Here is a 20,571-nt window from a genome sequence, read left to right as displayed (position 1 = left end):
TGACCAGCAAACTGTTTTTATTTATTCAGCCAATTATTCTGCAAATTAAGCCATGTTAGAAACTCTAGTTCTGAGGCATGCTTTTTAAAGATATTGTAAGAGTTTCCCTTTAGGAGAAGCATGGATAGATCAGAGATGGAATGGCTACGGCAAGGGTTCACCACATGAATAATTTGTGCATAATTTCTTCATACCACCACCATCCCCTGTTCAGATTTGTAAGATTGTATGATGGTAGCTGGGCAGGTTTCAAGTTGATGAACAGGTGTGCCTAACGTGATCACGTTTCCCTTTTGGCTCAGATATTGTAAGCTTTATTTGTTCAGGCATAGTGCAGAATGTATGCATGTCTCTGCTTATTAGAGAAGTACCTACCACATTCCCATTACAAGTGCCAGAGTTTGTAAAGTGTATTTGCTGATTTGTTGTACAATCTAGGTATCTTTGCCAAGGTCTGAACGGCACACATAATATCATTTGAATGGAAAGTTCATTCTTCAAACAGAACTAGCCAAACCAGTGTGGTGGTTGATCACTTGGGAAGAATTCATTGTAGTGCTAAGGAGATTGTTGCATCAGCACAAGCATTTCAGTTTGCCAGATGGAGGAATCTCCCCTCTCCTCCCCCTGGGTGCTGTTCTGGGGGCTTCCAGAGCCAATTTGGGAGTGGGGCAAACAGGGAGAGGAGGGGGGGGTACAAAGCCCCACTACTGTAGTGGAAGACCTTGCTTGCAGAGCTTATAGCCAGGGCTGCTGCAATAAACAGCTGTGCAAGCCTTTGGGAGGCAGAGATGTGAGAAGGCATCAGAGGAGGGAGGGAAGGAAAGAGGGACAGAGGCCAGTGTTGCCCTGACCATCATTCAAGGCACCCCAGGGTACCACTACACACTACTTGAAAACCACTGATCTAGAAGCAAATTTGTTATGCTGTACTCTTCTCACTCCTGTTTTCCTCTTGTGATGCTTTCTAATCTAGATGTATGAGTTGCAGTGCAAGCCTATGTCTGCTCAGAAATAAATCTAATACAGCTCAATGACACTTAGTCCTAGGTAGCAGGGCACAGGGTTCTATTCTCAGTGTTACGGAGCAGGCAGGTTGTTACAATGAAGTTCCAAAAATGCCTGATAACTATAGTTATGGAGTCCAGAATCTGGTTGCTTTCAGCATTCAAGAGTTTTCTTTTGCATTGCACCTAGAGTTTGCTTAAAATATGAGTACAAAAGTCAAGTGTCAGGTCAGGCCTGTCATTTGCTTAGTTTTTGTAGCTATGATGATGATTTCTCATTTCAGGGAGCTGTACTACAAAAGTGTAGCGTTCCTGTGAGATTATCTCAGGAGGAATCTAGAATCATTTTATGTTTTCAGATGAATTACTATGTATTGATATTTCTGACTTGAAAGCTTATTACATCCTTTGCCAACCTGGTGCTTTCCAGCTGTTTTGGACTACAGTTGTCAGTGACCAGGGATGATGGGAACTGTAGTCTAAAACAGGTGGAGGGCACCAGGTTGGTGAAGGCTGGCTTAATGGGAAAATTCAACTTGGCCTGGCTATATACTATATATTGGCCATCTGGACCAATTCATTCAACAACAAAATTCCTTGGACATAAGCAGTTTCCTACAACTTCTTATTGAAATATTACTAGGGAAGGATGAACTATAGGTTGGTAGTTGAGCACATGTATTGCATGCAGAAGACCCCAGGTTCAATCCCTGGTCACTTTAGTAAAAGTATCAGATAGTGTGTGTTGGGGAAAGACCTCTGCTTCAGACCCTGGAAGCCTACATGGTCAGAAAAGGCAAAGGTGGATTAGGCAGGCAGCTGGATTTGTATAAGACAGCTTTGTATATTTCCTGAGGAGATCCCACAACTCCCTTGGATAAACTGCTTTTCTTTCAGCTGAAACCTGCTTTGCTCCAACTTGTCCTCTTGAAATATGAAGCTCTGAGAAACAGTTGTTTCTTCCCACAAAAAAGGGAAAGTTTCATAATGTGATGTATTTATTAAGATGACACACTGGATAGTGATGGATTTAAGTTTTTGAGTTCAGGTCTTTAAAAAATAATTCTTATTGCACTGGGAGGAATACCACCGGTGGGACGTAATTAAAGTGTAGGCAAAAAAACAGTTTATTCCACATTTTTCACTTGGAAACACGTAGGTACAGTGCTACCAGTTTGATTGTTCACTGATAATATTGGTACTTTCAAATGAATGAATGAATGAATGTGGAGCTGCAGTATAAATGGTTCTGGTGTGAATGGTCTCTTGTCTTTTTGAACAGTTTGAAGGCGTGGCATTTTCCAGTAGTTTAACAAGGTAATTGTTTTGCAGATGAAGTAATATAGGGCGTGGCATTTTCCAGTAGTTTAACAAGGTAATTTTTTTTGCAGATGAAGTAATATAGGGTGTGCTTTTAGACCTAACGCATGCAAAGACATGTGTTCTGAAACCGCTCTGCTAAAATATACCAGCTAACCACCAGCTCCCGGATCAGCTTCTGGGCATCAATAGCAAGCAGGTGATTTAACACTCTGCCTAGCAGCCAGGACCATATGCTAAATTAAAAAGAGAGCCTGCCATATAATGTGGATTATTGTGCAGTAGATTTACATCTGCATATGCAGGGAAAGTAGTACAATTCCTTCTCTGTGCAGCATCTCTAATGACAGAAAAAGGGCATGTATATAATGCAATTATTTTCTTCTTTCGGTTCACTGAGTTGGGGATCGAGAAACAGATGTATTCCCTTTCATGTATTGTTTTTCTTCAGTAACAAGACAGTTTGACAATTTCATTTCCAGACACTTGAGGCAGTGAAAGCATATGCAAAACCTTTCTTTTTGAGTGTGAAGTGTCAGTGTGAAGTGTTTGCTTTTGATGATTTCAGTGGAAGAAAAACAACAACCCTCAAATTATTTTGTGTGTCAGTTGGATGACTTAAGGGAGGTAGAGGGAATAATGTGAGTATTTGGCAGCAGCACAAAAAGGACAGCAAAAAGCAGTAAAGATTGGCTTGCGGCTTGTTTGTAGTTAAAGAGAAATAAGTGGATGTTGCCAAGCTAGTTCCAGAACAAAAATATCCAGCATCTGCTAAGAGCATTAGAATTTTAGCTGATAATTCCTGGGTTAGTTTATGCTTATGTTTGGCTTTTTCCTCTGAAAATATCAGTGCAACTACAAGAAGCTCCCCAATTAGCTTTTCTTCTTGCATATTTGGAATATAACTTAAAAGCAACTTTCGTGTTAATTGTGGACTTGTGTCATTCTTGGACAAATATCCTACTGAATTTGAAGAACTTGAAATTCCACAGCCTGAACAGGTGTGTCCCCCAGAATTATAATGGTGAATTAAAGGGTTTATTGATGCGTATCTGTCTCCTGTGTATGATCACATAGGTCTCATTCAGATAAAACTAGGGCTTCATACTGCAGGAATGGGCCTTGGGCTCATGTACTTCCCCTCCTCCAGTGCAACTACAAAGATGGAATTTGGAAACTTTTGGTCTTGTTTCAGATTAAGAACAGCTGCTTGTGTTGTCTGAATCCAGAATCCTGAACTGTGATTATTGTTAACTGTGGTTTGATGGATTTTTTTTTGGAAATTGGTTTGTTTCAATTAACCATAGTTAAAGAGTAGGGTGGTCAAGGATAAAAGAGGCACAACAGTAAGGGAAGAGAGTAGTCATTGCAGCAGCATACCCAAGGTATTGGTCACTATCACAGCATGGGATATGATAGTATAGCCTTCAGGAACACTAGCAGGAACCTTTTTTCTGGGTCCATTGTATCATTGCTAGGGAATAGAGTTGGATTTTACACTGTGATACACAGCAGTGTGTAGGACTGGGCTGCCCGCATTGTACTGGGTCAAACTATTGCTTCATCTAGTCCACTATTTTATATTCTGACTGGAAGTTTCAGGTAGAGGTCTTTCAGACTTCTACTTCATCTGCTTCCTCTGATGCCAGGGATTGGACATGGGACTTTCTACATGCAAAGCATGTACTCTCCCACTAAGAAACAGTTCTGCCCACTCCAGAAGGTTATATTTTAGTCTTTCTCTTCACACAAAGCAGCATTCTCTTCATATTGGTGACATCAGCAGAATCAAAGTGGTGCATCCAGCTTCCTGTTATCCTGGGATACAACTTCCAAGCAAATTAAGCTTTGATAACAAAGGATTAACTTTTCTTGTACTTTGTAAAATCAAATGCACTACATAACTGGCTCCTGGTGACAAGCTGTCACCTTCTTTATGGTTCTATAGACTGAAAATTACTTGGCACACTAAAACTCAGCAACCTCACAAATAAAGAATTCTTCCCTACTAAAGTATTACTTGAAAAGATCAGGATGTTCTTCCCTGGCAGACAAAAAAAAGAGAGACACTAAAATATAACAGGTAATTAGGGTACTACCAGGTGAGAACATAGATTTTTTTGGGGGGGGGCACAATATCATTTACTATGATCATCTCTCAACAGGTAAATGTCCATGGGCAGGTTGTCGCCTGCTTTTAAAAATCATTCTCAGAATTGTGCATTCCCATCCTGTAATTACATGGTGTTGTGGTCTGGACAGGTGTGCTTAATTATTGGAATACATGGATTGCAGGAGCTGGATGTGAATCAGATCTACATGTGTTTTAACTTCAGGATTTCTGTGTTGGTGATCCTCTATTTTGAACTTAAAGAAGACCAATCTAGACTGAATTATGAACAAAGTTCTCTGTGTTCCACATATCAGTTTCCACATTTCGTGAGTGGTTCAGATTTTACTAAAAATATTTATAGTTTTCATGGTTCTGGGGATTATATTTGAAGAATCTTGGAAGTCCACAGCTAGTCTCATCAGTGATTCCAGTGGCCTGATGGAGAGAAACATGGGATGACCTGAAGTTGCAAGAGTAGTTGCCAAATACCATTGCTAAAAAAATTTAGTGAGAATGTATGAGCAACCTAAATGCTCCTGACAGCTTTAACAAGGCTGAAAGTTTAGTGAAACGTAAAAGACAAACTATTTCATTTAAAGAACTTTGCTTCAATTACCAAATCTTGCTTGCAATGTTGCTAAAAGCTGGCCCTGAATAATATTTATCTGTGACTATAGACTCAAGATCCATGGGGACAGAGTAGAAGGTTGTCCAGGCTAATAGTCAAATGGGTTTTTACTGAATCCAAATCTTGGTAGAGCAAAATGTTGTTCAATGTAATTCTTGACCATTCAGTTTATGATTATGAATGTCAGAGGACTCATCCACAAGTTGTAGGAAGCCTGCTTCTACCTAGAATACTTTAGACTACTTTATCCTACTTCTTTTGTAGCCTGTTGGGCTGACATCCCAAGTGGGCTTTTTTCTGCTTAATTGTAACAGGTGGCAGCTTTACCTATGGCCAATCGAGCAACGCAGCCTTTTCTTCCTGACTTGCTTTATATCTGTGCTTTGAACCATGATTCCTTGCAGTAGAGTTGGCATTTACTTGCACATTTCTTTCCTATGACCTAAAAATGTAACTAGAAGAGTGCCTTACGGAAAAGACACTGCATTTTCATTTTGCTGGTAGATTTGCTACATTGCCTTTGCAGGACTTAGAGAGATATGAACTCAAGCCAAGTCTAGTGATTTGACACGCTGGTTGTTGGAGTGGCATATCTAGCCTGTGTTGGCACTACAGAAATTGTGGAGTGGGGGATGTTCAATAAAGCACAAGTGGATTCCAGGCCAGCAAGTTTTATCTCACATGAAAAATGTTAATCTGCCCAACCTCGTTTCCACTTGTAAAAACCACCTAGAACTACCCGTGGTCGTCTGCCAGCTCGGAGAAAGTTGATTTTTCCCAGAGAACAGACTGTCTTTCTCTTTTTGCCCTGCCCTACAATAACGCTGCCTATGTTTTGAATCCGAGGAGAAATTTAATTGCATTTGAAGGTGAACCAACCTAATTCAGACTTTGCGAAGCAATGCAAGATCTGAAGCACAAGCAGCCTCCAAATTCACATGCCTTCAAATATTCCAATGCAGTTCTCCAGCCAAATAATATCTACAAAAATGTGCATTCTGAGGTAAAATTGGTATTATGCGTACATTTATGAAAATAACATACAAAATGCATTATATTAGGAGAAATTGCTTTGCAAAAATGTATTAAGCAAAGTTGCTTATCTGTACGTGTGTGTGTGTGTGTGTGTGTGTGCACGCGCGTGCATATGGAAAAAATAACATTATTTTCTGAAGAATTTTCCTGAAGATTGCAAGCTGATGTGGAAATATGGAGAACTGAATTTAAGATTGTAAAAATGAAAAACTGAGAGAAACAGAAACAGATTTGCCATCCCTTGTTCTGAAAACTCATTTTGAATTGAGTTGGTACAGTAAAACCTGCCATTTCAATTACTCCTGTGTATGTTTCTCATTTTGTGGTATCACTTTATGATCCACACACTAATTTTCAACACAAATGAGGCAGCAATCGTTGATCCTGTAAACATTTGCAAGTAAGACCTGCTAATACCGTATCTGTATTATGTTCTGAGTATTCTGCCAGTGAATGGGAGATTAATTAGGCTGGAAGACTAAAGAAAATAGTTAAGCTATGATCATCAGTACTGATTAAAGTGAATAATTTAATCAGTACTGATGATCATAGCCAAACTGTTTCATATGCATATTTCAGTCTAGTCTGTTGTGGGAATGAAGTGGGGAGGATGGGAAAAGGTCTCTGTTACAGACTTATTTTTGGCCATAATATATATTTATATATCTGAGAGAGAGAGAGAGAGAGAGAGAGAGAGAGATAATAGATAAGCTGATCAGATTGCTACATTAACAAAGTGTGACTCAGCTCTTTTGTTTCCCGGCATTGTGATGGAAAGCTGATTTTTATTGATCTCTTATGCTGAGAGCACTGTACAAGTGGGTTTGGTAGTGCACGTACACCCAGCAGGCAGTGCTAATGCAAGCTTTCAGACTTGATGCTGTGAGACAAGAGCTAGGCTGTCTGAATTAAGAGAGTTCTATGTTTTTGTGTTTGGCTGAAGACAACTTCACTTGCTTATTTTTACAAGTCCTAGGGCTTGGTGGTTGTTGGCAGGGTGTGGAGGGAACATTAACAACTGCATGGTCAAAACCACAAAATCAATGGGAGGAAATAGTGACCCACCCTGATCAAGAGGAAGGACCAGTTTTGCACTAGCTGAAGCTTACCCTCCATCACCATAGAGTGAAACATTGCTCTAGCTTTGAGGTTTAAGAAGTCTTGGATGATCATCTCTAGATCAGAACTTTTTTGAAAAGGGCCTCAGGATTATCACCAAGAGCAGACAGTGAAAAGCAGTTCTGGATACTAATGCAATTCAAAGTCAAAGAGCACCTAACTTGTGAAGCTGAGCAACCAACAGGTTGAACATCACATACAGTGGATGCCCACGTCCTTCTGGATACGGAGGGGCCTGCTGATCATTGCCTCGGGCTTGTCACTATTAGACTTAAGTTTGGCAATCTGAAGCATGTAATTGAAATTTTCCTAAAGAGAGAAAAGTATCCCTTTCTGTTGCTGCTTGATAGCAACACTAGTAGCGACAGTAAGTAGTTGTCATGTCAATAAGGAAGCTCCTAAATGCACAACAACAGAAACAAACCAGAAATTCAAGCCCACATCTCATTAGCCACTTTGTTGAGCTCCTGGTTCATGGAAACTGCTCACTAAGGAGCTGCCCTATTATTCTTCATTCTAATCTCTCCTTTTCCATACAGTTGAAAAGGCCATGTCAAGTCAACCAGATGAATAGAGCTGAGCAGCATAAAAGTAATGACTTTAATTAGATATTTCCCCTTGCTTTTCTCCATTGAACCTTCACCACCTGAAAGGAGATTAGTCTCCCTTCCCCACCCATCAGGGGGATTTGAAAATGTCCCTGTGACCAAACTGATTAGTGAAAGAAAAAAAAAAATCAGGCCTAGATTCTTACTATAGCTGTGTGCTTCCCCCCCTCTTCTTCCTCCAGTTTCTTCCTCCAGTTTGCGCATTCAGTGAATGTGCGGGGATGGCAGGCTGGGGTCTTCCTCCTACACAAGGTTACTGAATGTCTGAATAGAGCCTCTGCACATGCTGCTGTACATATGGAGGTATTTCTGTTCATAGGAATGAACACCCATTGGTGTTAAGCTTCCCACTAGTGTGAACAGAGCCTACACACACACACACAAACACACACACACACACACACACACACACGTGTGCAAAGGTTTTGTTCAGGTGTTCATTGAGCAGCCACTGGGGGAAGCAGCAGAACTTTCTGTTTCCATCTTGTACATTAATTGAATTTGCATTCTGAATGCCTAAACAGGGCTTCCCTGGGACTAAACTGTATTAAAATACCAATCATCTCTCAGCTGAATCAGGATTCTTGGAAGCCAGTCAGACATTAAACTCACAGTGGAAGCTGCCTTATACCAAGGCAGATTATTCGTCCATCCAGCTTGCCTACCGTACCTGGCTGTAGTTTTCCAGGATTTCAGAGAGGGTCTTTCCCAACCTCACCTAGAAAGAAGCTAGGAGTCCGCGCATGCAGATGAAGTGTTCAACCTAAGTGTATAAGGCTCTTTCCCTTGCTTTCACAAGATGCTCAGACTTTTGGAGGAGTCGAGTTGGGAAGCCCCTGATGTGGCTAGTGCCAGTTAAGCACATGATGTTATCCTGTTAGTAAAGGGACATTCTTATGAAATGAGCTAAAAATGGGTATGCCTCAGCACTATCCCATTTCACAGGCCACAAACTTAAATGAATTCAATGTATGTAAAGTCACAGCACACACCTTCCTTCCTCAAGTTTTGGGTGGTCTCGGCTCCTGTTCTCCCACTGTGTTCCAAAGTGTCTTCCTTCCTCACGTAGCCAAGGAGCAGTCAGGCAAAGTCTTTTAATCACTGTCTGTTTGAAAACAGTCCTATTGACAACCTTTTATATGTCTGAGAATACAAACAAGATTCTCTAGCTTGGTGCCAGGATGACATCAGATTAGATCACTGGCTGCCATAAAGCCCTTCCCAAATGCAGGGGCGAAGAGTAGCTCTCAATATGCTGCATTGCCTTTTCTTTGTTCTGTGATTTCTAAATGATCCTTGCAGCACAGCTAAGCCTTTCTTTCATAGCTGACACTGTCTTCTGATTTGATTAGTTCGTCAGCAATACCTGTCTGCTGGTGATGTGCTATATATGATTGTGTTTCTCATTTGCAGCATGGAAATCAACTTTGCAGCCCTCTGCTAGGAGGCAGATTGATTATTTCAAACTCTGAAGATGGAGAATTAGAGCTCTGAATTGTGCCTCAGACCCACTATGGGAGTTCTTGGCTGAACAGGGATTTCAAAACAGAGCAAAATATTCAGTCCAAATCCCAAACGTTATGGATCAAAACATTATCTTAGTGATTTTTCTAGGTTGAGTTCATAGCCCATTTTATGACAAGTGAGCACAAAGGCAAGTATAAAGGGTGTTCCTTGTGGAATACTCTGCCAACTGAGATTCAGCAAGCGCCTTCTGTTTCAACTTCTAAACACCTGCAGTAAACTCTTCTGTCAGGCTTCATCAGGCTTATGCGAGCAATTTAGAATGCATATTTCCATGATAGTTAGCTGATCCCTAATTTTAAAATATTTTATATGATTCTTATTGTATGGTTTTATTATAACTGTTGTAAACCACTCTGATTTTTGTTATGATGTGGTATATAAATATATTGATGATAAATAGATACATAAATGATAGATAGAACTGCTTTTTGAAAGGATGCAATATGCCATGCCATTGCTGCTTACCTTCTGAACTTATTGGACTTACTTGATCCCTGACATTTGCCTTGCAGCATCCTTCCTTTAAACAAATAAATAACTATCCATTTTCTGCTGTTGCATATCCATCTTGATTGATTGTAGTTTATCTTAGTAAAAGTGCTAAATGAATGGTAGTGCTCTGGAGTAAATCCCACTGAAATGTAGTCAGCAAATACAGTGGTACCTCGGGTTACATACGCTTCAGGTTACATACGCTTCAGGTTACAGACTCCGCTAACCCAGAAATAGTACCTCGGGTTAAGAACTTTGCTTCAGGATGAGAACAGAAATCGTGCGGTGGCGGCGCGGCAGCAGCGGGAGGCCCCATTAGCTAAAGTGGTGCTTCAGGTTAAGAACAGTTTCAGGTTAAGAGCGGACCTCTGGAACGAATTAAGTACTTAACCCGAGGTACCACTGTACACAATTGCATTGTAAATGTAGCTGAAGACTGCTTGATCCCATTAAACACAAAGCTTCATTCAGAGGTTGTCATACTTGTTTGACTATGAGCCTACCTAGACCCTTTATCCTAGGTCCTCCTCCTGGTTCCCCCTTTGAAAGAGGATTGTGACTCCTGGCTTGTGGAATGCTTTCCCCAGTGAGCTTTCCTTAGCACTATCATTAATATCTTTCAGCACTGGGCACCTCTTCTTCCAGGCATTTGATGGATTATGATGATTTTGCTGTGTATTGAAAGTAAGTTTGGGGGGGGGGTTGTTTTGCTGCTGTTTTATTGCATTTGATTAATAGGTCACAGTAATGTTTTTATTGTAAGGTACTCATTGGTCCCATTCTCCCAATTTTATGCCATGATCATAAAACTGTAGAGTTGGAAGATACCCTGAGGATTATCTAGTCCAACCCCCTGCAATGCAGGAATATGCAGCTTGCCCTTACAGAGATCAAACCTGCAACCTTGACATTATCAGCACCATGCTCTATAAACAGCTGAGCTAAACTTTGTAAGTCTCTTGGAGGCTCTTATGTGACAAATGACTGCTGACTTTGATTCCTTCAGGCAGAAAGGTGGGATATAAATTGAATAAATAATAATAAATTGAGATTATTATTTTTTAAAGTTAAAATGTGCATAAGGAGGAATTCTCTTGGAATTGTTTGTAAGAAATCTGTGACTTTGCCGGGTAATGTTGCGGTGGCAGTTCTTAATAGGCCTTGAGGAAGAGAAACAAATTTTCTGGAGGTAACTTGTATGTGTGGTGTTGAAGCCCTGATTTGGGGGCTCTAATATGCCTTAGGGCCTCTTTTCAATACAGAAAGGCAGTAGATAAATGTTTTAATAAAAACAGATTTTAAAAATTGGAGCTTCTATAGGGAGAATCCTAGTGAAATGGAGGGAGTGGGGGAGGTGACGATGTAGGATGTGTAATATAGCATGCTTGGCTGTATAATGTGCATGTTTTGTATGTTTTCCATAAGCCAATAGCAGGTCTTTCATGTAGAGTTCCTCCAGAACTTTCCTCTGCCATAGGAGATAATACTACACTAACTATATTATATGCTTTTTGCAAACCAGGGAGAAGTTCAACTTCCTGTTAAATTGTTAAAATTTTAAGGTCAGGTTAATAAAAAACAATATCTTTGTGTAGACAATTAGGTCATGCCTGAATGATAATTAATAAAATAGCTGGGGTGGTCTGATTCACTGCTGCAAATGTTCATTCGCCTAGATGAGTTGAAAAAGTAGCTTGGTACCATTAGGCTACTTTCTGAACAACTTGGTTGCATCTCACATGGCTAAGAAGCTAACCTAAGTTAAATTAAGTGCATGAATGCAACTCAGCTGGATGAGAAAATTATTCTTTAGTTTGTTTAGTTTCTATCCCTAATATATATATTTATATATTATTTCACAAAATGTATGCACTGCTTGATTGCAAAAAAACAATAACCACAAAACAAACCCCCCAAAGTGGTTTTTCTCCAATACTATTCTTTTTACCTATTATCATTGCTTTCATCAGGTGAATGGGGAAAGAATGACATTATGCATGCTAAAAGCTATACCTATCTGGATTTTTCAGTATAGAACATCCACAGTTCCATCTATAACAACTCTGTTTAAAACATGTAGATAAAGTGTAGCAGTTATTTCCTTGGAAGTTTTTGCGCCGTGTTTTTCTTTCTGATTTGTTTTTATAACATAAAACACAAAAATGTGGAAATTAGTTTTATGCCAAACATCATCATTATTTTAATCGAACTCTAGTCCATCTGTAAGGAGCAGAGCCCTGTACATTGAATTGTACATGATGTTTATCATCCTCCATGTGGTTATTCAACTTCCTTTTTTAATTCTTAGTTGAGCAGAAATTGATATGTCCATCTGATATCTCGCAGCTGAACATAATATTTCCTGCCAGTCATGAAAGGCATGCATTTTGTTGTGATTTCTGCATATTGTCTATAAATTAACGGAATGTCATAATCGGATACACACACACAGGCTAAACATAATTACTTGCAAAGCTATAAAATGGCTGGTGCAATCAATTCTAAGAGCTCTGCAGATTTGAAAGAGTGCTTGAATTATTAATGGAAGTGAACTGGAAGAGAGCTCAGAAGGCTTACATCTTGTCTCCAGCAAGTTGTAGCTAGTGAAGGACACAAGCAGTTGCATTCAAAGCAATGAGTGAACAGACCTTAGGTGAAGAATCCTCCAACGAAAATGGTTTGTGCCAGTATGCCCAGAAGATCACAGCTTGCTTTGGAGGGATGGGTAAGACAATTAGTATGTGGTGGAAGAGAGAGCAGTATGTAGTGCAATATGGGTATGATAATGGCAATGTTCCTCCTTGTGGGTAAGCTGTTTGCCTTCTGCTCCTCATTACTCTTCTGACCATTTTACCTATTCTATAGATGTCTGTGTGCATGTGTCTTTGTATGTAACAATAATCCTTTTGTGTTGATCAGCTTATGCAGAGGTTGACCATAGATTGTAGTGTTCCATGGCCCACGTTTCTATGAATCTGTGAATTTATATAAATGCATAAAGAATTCTGTTGTATCACATCTTCAGACTTTGGACATCTATAGTATTAAAGTTTATCAGTCTACCTGGAAATAAGCCCTCTTGAATTTGGTGGGCGCTTACTTCTGAGTAGACATGTGTAGAATTTCACAGTTAGCTGGTTTTTTTGTCCCATGCTTGTGAAGATATGCTTCTTTTAAGTCTCACTTTATTCCCATGTAATGTGAAAATAATTTAAATTATAGGGAGTTTGTATTTGTAGTTCCTAGAATAACACTCCCCTGCTCCCAGCCCAGTCCATGTCAGGAACACTTTAATGTAAGCTGCCTTGCTTTCACTGAAGCAGAAACAGGGTAGCTGCTTTGTCTACTCTCTGAGAGGAGTTGGGTTTAAGGTGATTCCGTACAGTGTATGGATAAAATGAAATTACTTGTGGATCAGACTTTTTCTGCAGAACTGTCTCGACTGTCCTCAGTTGATTTTGGCCTTTTTCATATAGCATCTAATAATGTTATAACGAAATGACAGCAAGCTGGTATTTGGGTTTATGACAGAAGCACTAAAGGCAGCTTATCTCACAAACTGAGCACTGTAGCTCGTTTGCAATCCTGTAAATGCTTAGTAGGGAGCAAGTTCCATGGAATTAAGTGGGAATTATTTCTGAGTACTAATTCATAGGATTGCGTTGTTAGGAAAGCCTTTATTGTAACTCCATTAAATTAGAAATGTTGTACCTGTAACATTTTCAAATCTCAATGGTTTGCTTCACTTTCTATAAGGCTATTTCTTTTTAGCAAAAGTTGGTGTTTGGGTCCATAAAGCTCCTGTAGCACCTTACTTAAGATGGTATAAGCTTTCGCGCACTAGAGTCCATTTCATTAGAAGTTGTGATAATGTACATTCTTATCTGATTTAGGACAAGAATTATGAATTATGATCTGTGTTACACAACACAGTACCCCCATCAGCTAAAACCTCAGTGATCTGAAGCAATGCTTTGTTCCCTATCTGCCTTCAAAGTCATTTTGATTTTAATCTGACCATGTTTCCCAGTCTGTAGAAGTAAAATGTCTGAATGGAATGAACTTGCATGTCTAATGTCACTAAGGCGCCATCTAATAATAATAATAATAATAATAATAATAAATTTTATTTATATCCCGCCCCCCCCAGCCGAAGCCGGGCTCAGGGCGGCTAACAACAATAAAACAGTACAAAAGTACAGCACAAACAACACTCTAAAATCATTCATTATAAAATTAATTAATTCAAGCCACTGGCAACCATTGGGCCAGAGCTCCGCGACGATTGCCGAGGGAGGGGGTCAGGCTGTGCCCTGGCCAAAGGCCTGGTGGAAGACCTCTGTCTTGCAGGCCCTGCGGAAAGATGTCAAGTCCCGCAGGGCCCTGGTCTCTTGTGACAGAGCGTTCCACCAGATCGGAGCCACGGCCGAAAAAGCCCTGGCTCTAGTTGAAGCCAGCCTAACTTCTCTGTGGCCTGGGACCTTCAAGATGTTTTTATTTGAAGACCGTAAGTTTCTCTGTGGGGCATACCAGGAGAGGCGGTCCCGTAGGTACGAGGGTCCTAGGCCGTATAGGGCTTTAAAGGTTAAAACCAGCACCTTAAACCTGATCCTGTACTCCACCGGGAGCCAGTGCAGCTGGTATAGCACCGGGTGAATGTGATCTTGCAGCGAAGACCCCGTAAGGAGTCTCGCTGCAGTATTCTGCACCCGCTGGAGTTTCTGGGTCAGTCTCAAGCGCAGCCCCACGTAGAGCGAGTTACAATAATCCAGTCTGGAGGTGACTGTCGCGTGGATCACAGTGGCTAGGTCAGGGCGAGAGAGGTAAGGAGCCAACTGCTTAGCTTGGCGGAGATTGCACTGTTTCACAGAGTTATAATTGAAGTTCATATTTGAACTGCAACATATGGTTATGTATCATAGGACAATTATGTTTTTGCTATATATCTTCAGCCAAAAGAACAAACACTCACTTTGCTATTAAATCATGTAACCAGACCCTGCCTGTTGATGAATAGTCTATCTTGATGGTCTCAACACAAAATACAAGGTACAGTGGTACCTTGGTTTAAGAACAGCTTAGTTTATGAACAACTCGGATTAAGAATGCTGCAAACCCGGAGGTAGGTGTTTTGGTTTGTGAACTTTGCCTTGGAAGCAGAACACGTTTCACTTCCTATTGAGTGTGTTCCATTTGTAAATTGAGTCCCCCACTGCTATGGGAAAGCACACCTTGGTTTAAGAACGGACTTCCGGAATGGATTAAATTCGTAAACCAAGGTATGACTGTATACTTGTCTTTCCCACTTGTATCCTATAATAAGTACAGCCAGGTCACTCAGTGATTTCTATTAAATATTCTGAGTGCTCTTTTTATTAAAGGAAACCATTAAGGTCCTTTTGGTAATTCACAATGCCTGACAAGCTATTGCAGAGCAAATGATGACACAGAGGCAAGAGAAGAGGCTTCAAACATGTATGGTAGTAGTGAAAGGAGGTATATTTGGGTAGTCATCCTTGAAGTGAAAATAAAGGTGTTGCAGACAAGAGTGCTCCTGTTTTCATAAGTGAAATGTTAAAGGGCATCAGCATTGCCACACTGGCGCGATATAAACTGAATAAATAAATAATAGAATGTTATTTCAAATGCACACACCCAAACCAGTACCACATTAGATTCCCCTCCCCATGTGAAGCTGCTTTGGACTACAAGTATACCAGCGGCCTGCTAATACAATGGAGGTGCTACAAATGCATATTATCCAGTCACCTTAAAGATTTTCTGTATTTTTAAAACTTAATTTTTAAATTATGTTCTAAGTTTTAGCAGTGTACACCACCTTGATGTTTTGTAACACAGCAGTATAGAAATACTTCTATAAATTAATAGACAGGCGTGATGGGAAATATTTGCTTCATGCTAAATGTGAAATAGCTCTCCAGTTGGCCCTGCATAAACCCTCTAAGCAAATGTGGAGGCCTGTTAGAGTATATGCATATATGAGTTGTCAGGAGCTTTCAGACACTAACAAAAATGGCTGAAGAAAAAGTGGCCTATGCTTCTCCAGGAGGTCAGTAACTGGGCCGAATTTTGTGAAATATGTAAGTATTTTAAGTAATCTTTGTCAGCGCTAAATTCACCCTTTATCCCGTGTATATAATTTATTGGCCTTGATCTGACGTGTTGCAGCATTACCCTTGGAGGTCACTTATCTACTGAGAACCGCAGTCTGATCTGAGAAAGCCTCCTGGTTAGACTAGATTCCTTTTTGTTTTGCTCATTTCTCATTCTTGTCACGTTGTATTATAGAAGGCAAATGCAGGGTCTTATAGACATACCCCCTGGTTAAATTGAAAACGGAGAGGGAAAAGTGAACTGAGCCCCTGAAGTCAAAACAAGATTAGCAGCAAATGGTAATTACAGGACGAAGGGCTGGACTGTTATTTTCAGGGTGTCACTGGAAGTCTGGTACGATGAAGTATTGCTTTACTGATATTGGGTTCAAAAATATTTGTCTAATGTTTTGCGGAATTTCATTGAAAGTCACTGTTGTTTTGACTTGGCCAAAGTTCCTTTGCAAAACTCATGGAAGTGCTGTGCTAATTTTTGAAGTGTTGAGGCTTTAAAAAAAAAGCTTTGATTACTGCTTCTAACAGGAATCATGACTCACGGTCAGCATTGCAGGTAATACATAATTCTACTTTGAAAAGAAAGGCAACAATTTAACACACCACAATCCAAATTAATCCTCTAATAATGACAAATTGGCCTAGCAAAACACTCTGTAGTGTTTTATGTTTTTAAACAAAAATCCAGTTCCTATTTTGTGAGTGTGCTTTCTAAATTAAACTGTCTGATTCTATGGAAGCTAAATTTTACAAATGGCGGCTTCAGTTAAGATCTAAAGGGCCACGGGTGGAGGGTTCTTTGTGTGCAGGGACACTTTTCCAGCCCCCCATCCTACCTCATTCACCAGCTGATCACGGAAGTCAGGGAACTCTTCATAATGACATTCAACATGACCTAAAGGGGTGCAGTTGGAAAGAAAATTTGCCCAGCCTGAAAAAAGTTGCAGCTGATTACCACCATAATAACCATACTTTCTTGGGGCAATCATTTTACAAAAACTTTCATCAGCAGATTAATTTAAGTATCCAGTTGCCCCCCTGTTTAAAGTACTGATATTGGATTGTGTCACAATGGGAGGCAGCCATTTTCTTAGCAATTTTGTTAAAGGGTGTATGCATGTATATACATATGCACACACAGAGAGATGTACTATAATCTTGAAATAAATTAATATTTCTTAGAAACATAGTAAGCTGCCTTGTATTAAGTCATACCATTGGCCCATCTAGCTCAGCATTGTACAATGACTGGCAGCAGCTGCTTTCCAGAGTTTTAGGCAGTGGGTTTTCCTGGCCCTATGTGGCTGGTGCTGGAAATTGAACGTAGGACATTCTGCATGCACCACATGTGCTCTGTTGCTGAGCTACATTGGGTAAATATCCATATTCATTATTATTACTATTTTCAGTTCTCTGAGCAAATTGATGTGTCAAATACTCATGGAAATTGCAGGCATTCTTGTTCTTTACCATGGTCTTTGCAACGTCACAGAATACACACACATGCGCAAATGAGGGTAAGTGTTCTTGAAAAGGCCCTTGTTTCATTGTAGCTGCACATGCAAAAGTTCACAAGCAGCTGAATGTGGTGAAAATGACTTTTAAAATACAGCAGTTCTTCAGCCTTGTTTCCTTGCCCCGCACTTGTTACAGAAGATTTCATATTAAGATTACCCCTGAACTCACTTCACCCTCAGGGTTTGTTTACAAAGTCTAAGGCCATACAGGGACTATGCTGTGAGTGTAGTTCAAAGGCGATTTAAAAAGAATGAAGAGCCCCAGGTTCTCCATTCTGTTCATCTCAAGATAGGCTACCATGTACTCAGCAAACAGGCATGTTACGTTTGCTCAGTTGAGCTCAGACCAATGAATTACATGAAACTACTTTGGAATGCTTTGACGGCCCTGAGAGCATTTGCCTGCTTAGCTTATTGCTAAATAAATAATAGATTTTTATGTCATAGTAAGAATTTTCAGGTTATCCATTGATTTTGATTGTATAAACAAGCACCCTGAGGTATCTTGCAGAGTTATTGAATTTTAACACTAGGAACAAACGCTGGAACCAGAAAGGTTGCAATAGAACTACAAACCATAGGCTTTGTCTACAGTGACAAAGCCTATGGTTTGTAGTTTAATTTCATTTTTCTAGAGTCTGTGTTAGCTTGTGTGGGTGAGCATGTACAGAGCGAATGAACACCCATAACAAACCACTCCAGTTTTATTTTGTGGGTGCTCACAGTCATTCAACTGTTAACAACAGCCAAAGTGTATCTTTTGTTAGATTCAGCAGTACTGGGTAAGGTAGTCTTTCAGTTGCAGTAAGCTTCACATTAGTGCATATATACAGCATTCACACGAACTGTTCATTTTTGAGCTTGAGTTTAAAGAGCACTTAATGTTTTTGACTCAAGAATTCTTCTCAATGGAGATTAGTTAAAGCATACCCTCTAACATTTCTCAGATGAAAATAGAGACATCCTAGGTGATTTTTAAAGAGCAGCACAGAACTTTAACTTCTGAATTGCTTATTCATGAAAACTGTCTTATAGAATGGGGTCTGCGTTTATCCTTTCACATGTGCTGCCATCTGGGAACATAGGGAAAGAGAGGACTGAGGAATGTTTAGTGAGAATAAAGAACCCTTTGTATTGTTTTTGTTAATACGTGAAAAGAAAATTGAATTACTTCCCTTTCTAGAAAAAAAACAACAGAGGACGGGAGAGCTGTGGAACATGATTTTGCTGAGTATACACCTACAAGTCAGGGAGAAATGCAGGTGTGAAGTGCTGAAGCACTCATATCCTGCTTGCAGGCTTCCTATGGGCCTCTGGTTCATCATTGGGAGAATAGGGTGCTGGACTGGATGAGCCTTTGTTCAGGGCTCTTCTAACATTCTTATGCTTCAGTGTGACAAATGGACTGCAAGCAAGCAACATGGCGATTAAAGCAATTCCATGTGGGAACTATTTGTGCAGCAGACCTGAAACAAGGGGTAGTGGGGGTTCCATTTGGTTTGCATGCTCTCCCAAAGTCAATCCCTGTAACTATGTGATGCTAACAACAACTAGAATTTCCCCCTTTGCTTATGCACTGTTGGCTTCAAGTGCTTTTGAATGCACTGTTAATGATTTACTTTTTTATGGGCTAATAGCCGTAAATAAATAAATAATAATAATGATTTACTTTGCTCTTTCTCAAGGAAAAACAAAATCATTAGTTTAGTTTCTTAGATTAGCAAGTCATTAGGAATAGATTGTAGATATCTGTTGTAAATACAGCTAGAGTTGGGGGTAACAGTTGGGATCTTTGTGAGTCTTCTGTTAAAGAGACTGGAAGGAGGAAAGGAGATGGTGGAGTTGGGAAAATAAATATTTCTCAAGACGGCTATAGATACTTACTTTTGTGACCATAGAGGCTGCAGAAATTATGTCTCGCAGGAAAATCTGCTGCTGGTAGAAATGCTGTGGAAGATACAATGGAGTGTGGTGAGCCTTCCTTAGCTGTAATGCACATGGGAAATGTTAGATTAAATGCACAGATGGATATGTGGGGCTTATGAAGGTTCTTTCTTAACAAGATTTCTTCCACTGTGCTGAGGCTTTTGTTTCTCAAAAGTAATCCTCTTATCTACCTCAGATATGTCCTCTCCCTTGCCCAGGATATTAATCCGATTGTGCCATGCTCTATATGCTTTCACTTCACGTTTATGGACACCAAAGCAAAGCGTTGCTGGTTCCAATAGTGTTTTGAAGGCTGTCACCTGACTAAGCGTGCTTGTCATAATCTCCTGAAGATCACTGCTAAAAATACTTCCTGCTTAATCTCCTTTAGTGGACAAGGAAGTGAAATAAGGATGGATGAGGACAGCATGCCAGACGGTGGCAGCCCAGTGGCTATGTATACGCTCTCACACTCTCACTCGCTCGCTCACTCTGGTTTACTTCCTTAGCTGCTCGCTTTACAGTTGCCATAGATATGCCATCTTTCCCCAGTTTAAACAGTTTTGGGAAGCTTTGTGGATCAGGGAAAAGCAAGAGGTTGGTGTCTGAGCGGATAAAGTACAAAAACTCTATCAAAAGGATGTCTATTATAGAGGACGGTGATATTGCTGAGGTCTTGTACCTCATCCCCAAGCAGTCTGTGATGAAGCAGCTGCCATACCTGAATCCAGATGACTACTATTTGTGTGAATGGTTGTTTGATTATCCAGAAGGTTCAGGTAAGTAAGAAAGCTGGGCTCTAGTCTGGACTTGTCCACCTTTGAGCTGTTTCAGTGACCTGCTAAAATCTGTGGTGGACACGAAATATTTGCTAAGCAGCATGGAGATGAACAGGAGGGTATATATACTCTAGAGCGGCTGCTGGATTTGTCTACTTTGTATTATGCAGCAACTACCACGGGCCTTGCTTTTCTAAATAGTCGATAAATGGTAGTGCTGTTGTAAGTTCAACAGCTGGCATACTTCTGAATTTTCCATGTGGTAGCCTAAGCCAGGCTTCCCCAACCTGGTGCCCTCTAGAAGTTGTTGGGACTCCCAACTCTTATCAGCCACAGGGAAGCATGGCCCAAATGTCAGGGACAATGGGCGTT

At 40.3% G+C, this 20,571-nt stretch overlaps 1 protein-coding gene across 35 annotated transcripts in view; it reads left to right on the top strand.

The window, feature by feature from the left end:
• Positions 1 to 20,571, top strand: part of ABLIM1 (actin binding LIM protein 1) — a 208,211-nt gene that overhangs the window by 54,589 nt on the left and 133,051 nt on the right. The gene's annotated exons all lie outside the window — the stretch shown is intronic.

This window comes from Podarcis pityusensis (genome assembly GCF_964106645.2).
Source record: "Podarcis pityusensis genome assembly, chromosome: 5".
NCBI classification, from domain to species: domain Eukaryota; kingdom Metazoa; phylum Chordata; class Lepidosauria; order Squamata; family Lacertidae; genus Podarcis; species Podarcis pityusensis.
The sequence above is the reverse complement of the archived record's forward strand: the minus strand, read 5'-3'. Positions and strand labels throughout refer to the sequence as shown.